Source organism: Nicotiana tabacum, chromosome 23 (assembly GCF_000715075.1).
Source record: "Nicotiana tabacum cultivar K326 chromosome 23, ASM71507v2, whole genome shotgun sequence".
NCBI lineage: Eukaryota > Viridiplantae > Streptophyta > Magnoliopsida > Solanales > Solanaceae > Nicotiana > Nicotiana tabacum.
The window spans coordinates 101,818,547-101,825,234 of record NC_134102.1 but is presented as its reverse complement, the minus strand read 5'-3'; the positions used below and the strand labels follow the sequence as shown (position 1 = coordinate 101,825,234).

General features: G+C 31.7%; 1 long non-coding RNA gene across 3 annotated transcripts; it reads left to right on the top strand.

The window, feature by feature from the left end:
- Positions 1-1,013: 1,013 nt before the first annotated feature.
- LOC107761544 (uncharacterized) lies at positions 1,014-6,411 on the top strand. 3 transcript variants are annotated; one of them, XR_001642609.2, is made up of 2 exons: positions 1,014-2,181; positions 6,081-6,411. It is a non-coding gene; the product is annotated as an uncharacterized LOC107761544 (long non-coding RNA). The 3 variants fall into 3 exon arrangements; XR_001642610.2 differs by having other exon boundaries at positions 5,851-6,411; XR_001642611.2 differs by lacking the exon at positions 1,014-2,181 and adding an exon at positions 2,188-5,984.
- The last annotated feature ends 277 nt before the right edge of the window (positions 6,412-6,688 follow it).

Below are 6,688 nucleotides of genomic sequence, written 5' to 3'. Positions count from 1 at the left end.
TATTATTATCCCGCAACCTAGTATTTGTGAGGTAAGTTGCTCAATAGTTTAATTTAGAGCATAATTTTCAGACTTTCTATTCAAGACAATTCATCTTGATAAGTTGGTTTACATCACAAATGGTTTAGTAAAATAATTTATTGAGCGCCTCCACTTAATAACTAAACTATTATTTATGAGAATAAAATTATCTATATCAGTTTGATATACGTTATATACAAAAGTATATTATATTTTTTCCTCACAAGTGGTTCAGGGTCAGGAACCAATTGATTCCATCTTATTATTATTGATGTGCGGTGTATATTTTGAGTAACGCCATAACGCACAAAGGTGGGTTTCCGAACTACAAGAAAGTATAGAATTGACAATAAATTTTTTGCAACAACAATAATATCATTGCAAAATACAATAAATGGCAACAAATTTATTTAGTTGTTGCTATATCATAGAATTTTTACCCATAATTATTTTTTTGTTCGCAAAACTTTTAATATTATTTTCATATTTAACAAATAATATAATAAATTTTAAATATATATAAGTTAGCAACGACTTTTTAACAACAATATTATGGTTGTTGGCTAAGTTTAATAAATGGCAACAACGTGATTAAATTGTTGTTGTATCATAGAATGTTTAACCACAAGTTTTTTCTTATTACCAAATATTTTAGATTCTCGTTATTATGTTTTAGGAGTAATATAACAAATATAAAATATAAAAATAATTGGCAACAACAAATATTAGTTGTTGCTATTACACAAAAAATTTCTCAACAACTCCTTTGAGTTGTGGCCTAAAATTTAGTAAATCACATTTAGTTTTCCGCCAAAACAAACGCGCCAAAACAGGTTTCCCTATTCTATTACTTTTCCCCAAATTCTTGGCGCTCAATTTTAGTTTTCACTGCATCTAGTTTTTCTCTTTTCATTATCTAAACTAAGTTCTTGCATCTGCGTGTTCGATTTTTCGATCTCTTCCGTTGTGTTCAACCCAAAATCTGGTGAGTTCTTGCTTTCGATTTCGTTTCTACTCAATGTCTGGTGCTTTCTGCTTTTGATTTAGTTTAATCGTAATGTACGATACCTTAATCACTAGTCAATGATGGTCTACTGGGATTTTCTTGAATTATTTTGTAATATGAGTTGCCGTTGATCTTTTCTTGGTTGTTATGGTGAGTGTTTTCTATGTAATTTCCTTAAATTTTTTCATGGTCACGCTGTTTGATGTTCTTTTTTGGGAATTAATGGTGAGAGTGAGAATATTTGGGATTGATAATTTAGAATGTGGGCTATTGTCACGATCCAATTCCCACTACATGCCGTGATGGCGCCCAATATCGCCGCTAGGCAAGCAACAATAAACTATCCATGTAATTATTCATTTTAACATTTTTAAAGTCATATATTTTATTTTAATAAGGGAACGATTAATATGTGATTGTAATAATGCAAAGCATGAAATAAATGGGAGAGTGAAGTATTTAAAAATCAAACCATGAGATATCTACTAGAATCTCGGTATCACAAGTGCATGAGCAAACTAGTAGAATATACAAAACTTCCTATACTACTTTCTGGAGTAAGATAGACAAAAAAATAAATACAACAAGAAGAGACTCTGGGCGTTGCGGAGCGGGCATAGAGAGCCGCAGGCATAGAGAGCAGCTCACCACTAAGTCTCCGGGTAGCGGGAGTACATGCCTGAATGGCTGCCAGATGCACCTGCCTCAGATCTTACATGATTAGTGCAGAAATATAGCGTGAGTACATAAAGAACATGTACCTAATAAGTATCTAGTCTAACCTCGAAAAAGTAGTGATGAGGGATCGACATCGACAATTACTAAGGGTCAATAAATAAAGTGCAGAAATTATAGATAGGCATGAAATACATCGGTAATAACGAAATAATGAATAATAAGTGGTTCTTTAACTAAATATCAATTAAAACCTCCAACTATCACCTACTAATTTATCTATTATATAAAAGAGAGATGATGGTCGACCAATGACATCTTTGCAAATCAAGCTTCTTTTTAAGGGTAAAATAGTAATTGTGTCATAATTGTTAAATAGAAACTCTAGAAGAATCCGATTTTTCATTCTCATCTCTAACTAAAAAAAGATAAAAACAGACCGCACAAGCAGCAACTCTTCTCTTCATCTTTTCATCCGGGTATGTTTTCCATTTTATTTTTGCTAAAATTTCTTTCTGTTTGTTTTCGTTCTTTCTACTTTTCTGTCTACCTTTGTTGAATATGTTTTGGTTTTTGCCCTTTTTTTTGCTCTTTTGCTTCATTGTTGTTTCCTTAACATTATCGTTTTTTGCTTTTCTAATTTTATTACGTTGTTCTCTCGGTATTCCTAACAACAACTTGTTGTTTCTCTCTCCCTCTGGAGTAATTCTCGAGGCTGACATATATATTCTTTTTGGTTTTTGTTTTGCTTTTAAGGAAGATTTCCCCCCCTCATAAATAGGAGCTTTGTATTGAACTATGATCAGATTTTAAATAAGTATTGCGAAAATGAAACAGAGATTACTTTTTGTTCTTTTCACATTGTGGTTTTATTTTTGTTTTATATATAATATGCTATTAACTAGCACGTTAATATTTTGGGCCGGCTCTACAAAAAAAATGGTTCTGCTCTCTTAAATTTTGTTTATAAGAATTTGTCTCACTAAAAACTTAATCTTGACAAAGCATTCCAATCAGGTGTTACAGTATATTAGCATAATGAAAAATAACACAAAGTGACAATACTCTGAAAATCCACCAAACCTAAAGGTACTGACTTAAAGCCAATGTAGAACCAATAGTTTAAGTTATGCGTAACCTTAAGAATTGGGGCTCTGTAAAACTTTAAGGTCGATTCATCCTACTATGCAAAATAGTTGAATAGAAATTTCTTGTATATGCTTTCATAAATAATCTTACTGGTTTAGAAATTTCTTCTAAAATCTAGGAAATAAGGTCACATCCAAAGGACCTATGCGCACAAACTAAAGGACTAAAAGCCTGGGAACTTCAAATTTTGAGGATTCCAGGTCGAACTGCTCCAATAGGTCATCAATCTGTATGCATTTTTCAAAATGGGGTATAAATGTTGTTGTATTAGAGTTACTCATTTGTCAATGATGAGTATTTTGCTATAACTGTAAAACTTTCATTTTTTTTAATCATATACTGGTTTTAGAAGCAACAAACACGCGTCCTTTTTTTATTTATTCCCCTATATATTTTCTTTCCCCTTCCCCAAAAACTTTAGTCATTATCATACTTCGGATCTTTAATTACCAATATTGTTAAGGTTAAAATTTTCTTGAATTTAACAGTGGTCGACTTGAAGAGAACGAGTGCAAGCTAAGATTGTTCATGTGATCCGATGTTTTGGAAAAATTGCAAATATTTGATCGTTTGCATGACATAATTGGACACTTTTTACCACAAGATGAGCAATTAGATCTTCATAAAGTGACTTTTTTTGGTCAAGATAAAGTAAAGTATTCTTATTATTAATTATTTCTTTATTTCTTATTTGGAATTGAGGAGTAGTTCTTATTGTTGTAATCTTTAAGGATAGATAAAAATATATCGATATTTAATCCTTGAATGAATAAGTTTAAAAAATAATGGAATGTTTCTTCCAGTTTCCTGCTGAGAAGCTAGAGGGTCTATAATAGCTTGACGAAAAAATAAAGTTTTGAACATTACAAGGTTTATCAACGATGCGTATGTACCATGCTCATTCAGATCATGTTAACAATAGCAAGTAACATAAAAAAATTCTTCCCTTCAAATACACATTCATATTTTGGTGTATGTGAAGAAATTACCAACCTCTTGAGTGGATCTCTTTGATAGAAAAAAGTACTTCGCACAAGTCATGTATGTGTATATTATAATTGCCTGGTCTATGACTATAATAAATATGCTTTGCTTATAAAGTCTTAATATGCACCGTGCTAGAAGATGTCTTCTTAGTGATCTATATCGCCCCAACAAATTAAAGTATTTATAGACTTGGAGAACCTATCATGGATTTCATGAGCCATGAGCCTACCTCATATGAAGAGGTCCTTTTCTAGCAAAGAACTAAAACTATAGAGTTAGTATCAATATAGTAAAAGTGCTTCTTTTTTATCCATGGAATGATAACTAATAAGGCGTCATTGACTAACCACATAGGTTTCTTCTTCATTAGTTTTTATATGGGCTTAGATACCAAGTCACTAAATTTATAAGCAGTAACTTTGTTGCTACTCTGCTTCAACACTTTCTTAATATCAACAAGTAAGCATGCTAAAGCAATATTATCCTCTGTTTCTATTTGAATGAGAAGCTCACCATATTGCACCAGTATTTATTATAATAATATATATGCATAGATCTTTTACAAATTAGTTCTTGAAGCTTCCAGAATAAGGCTCCCGCACCATTAGATGTCCTATGCCAAATTTTGCAGCATAACTTATGGTAGTTGATTTGTAGTTCTTAGCTATCTATTTGGTTATTTTTGCCGTTATTGTTTGTTCATTTATGTGAAGTAACTACTAAACTAAGTACCATATTCTTTTTGCAACATGTATCTCTTGAAATGTATGCTCCTCAAGTCCATCATTTTGTACCGTAAATTTCTAAAAAAGTTATACTGTTCTATTTGAAAGTCAGCAAAAGACAAATATGTAATACTAGAATGAATTGCATGGGTGGTTAGACGTTTGATTGAAAGAGTTTAAACATTTAATGAAGTTAACATAGAAGGCTTGGCGATATTCAATATACTCGAGCATAGAAATTAAATTTTTTTGCAGAGCTTAATTACTTCCCTCGATTTATAGCAAGGCACAAGTTTTCAGTTCAAAAGAATACATGTCTCAAAAGATATTAAAGCTCCACTCTTTTTTCAAGTTTTGCTACAGTTCAGTTTTGGTCTAATTGCAGTTTTGCTGCATTTTTTTTTCTTTTGCAGTTTTGTGTTCAGTATTTGCTGCAGTTTTGGTCTAGCTATGAAGTAATTTAAATGCAATATTTGTCCAGTTTTGATAATGTTTTTTATGGAATGGATCTTGAAGATATGAATTAAGGTTTTTTAAAAGGTAGAAGAAGACTGTCGATCAAGGGAGAGCTTTTTTCATGTTGGATAGCCACATCATTAATTATGTTATAGTTAAATATGTGTGGCATCTGATGTGGAGGGTCATTAGTAGTAAAGGTATATGTGGGCCAAAAATTAGATGGCAGGGGTATAATTGCTGCTAAAATTTAACGGAGGATAAAAGTAACATATTTTGAATAGTTCAAGGGTAAAAGTCACATGATTGGAGTGCAATTTCATTTTAGGAACATCAACATTAGTGGTATTATCCCTTGATGCCGTAAAATAGAGTTCCAAGTAGCTCGATATGAAATCAACGTATGCTATCTTCTTTCATTCATTCTCATTGCACTTCACCTAACAGTTTTTTTTTAAATATAGTTTTGCTTGGAATTTGCTTTTAAATTTGTATTTCATTCCGATGTTTTGCGTGAAAGTACAACTAGTGGATTGATATACCGTCTTTGCATATTTGGTAGGGACTAATTCACCTGTCCACTTGTAGTTCTTGATAGTTTGGTTTGCTATACGTTTAGTTCAGTACATGAAATGCACAAGGATTATATGATTCATGTGTATTTATAAATGGTATGAGTACATGCATTCACATATGTGCTATCTTTTAACATATATGAAGTATGTATTATGAATATGCTTCTGTGATGACTACTTTCGTCTTCTTCTATTTTTCTTTGTTTGCTGATTATAACTACTGAGCGAAACTCATAGCAAAATTTACTTACCATAGTTGCCGAAGAGTTAAAGTTCCTCCTCCTTCACTTCGAATGGTAACAGATATGAACTATTCATCTTGGTACCTCTTTTTGCTCAATCCCTCAGCATACCGCTCTCTATAAATTTATGTAATATATCATTATGATGGTAAGGCTTAAATCACTTCAAGCACTTCTATGAAATAGCCGGTTTTGGATTGCGTATGTGTTTTAGTTTATTTATTTTATTGTCTTTATATTGTAGTTATGCACATGCTTCAATTGGTTCTGACATGCCTGCAGAAAGAGGTACTTTGTACTTTATGTTGTCTTCATTTTTATTTTTGTGCAAGCTATTTATTTAATTGTTTCTCCTGATTTAAGCAAATTAGTTTGATTTCAATGACAACCTTGATGTGTTATGTTCAATGATATGTTTTGTTATAATTATAATTGTGTGTGTTCAGTATCTTGGATGTCATAGAAATTTCATTTATTCAGAGACTATATTATATCTCTAAGATACCCTTTCATTGGCGGATGATTGGTGCATTTCTTCTTTGAATTAAACGACTGATAAAGAAGTTACTTACTTTTACAGGAGACTTCTGATGTTTTTATCATATTACAAATTCATAGATTTCCTTAAGTTGTGACATTCTTACCCTGCCCAACCAGTTGAAGCAAGTAAAGACACTAAGACCAAGTAACAATCAAAGCTTATAATATGGACAAAGATGTATGAATGAATTGAATCTCCTATTTATCTTGACTTATTAATGGTAACTCAGCCATGCAGTTACAGTAGCTACTTACTAGCAGAAGATGTTTCAAAAACTAAGTCATGAACAAGTAGTGCCTTTGGTCTATTAT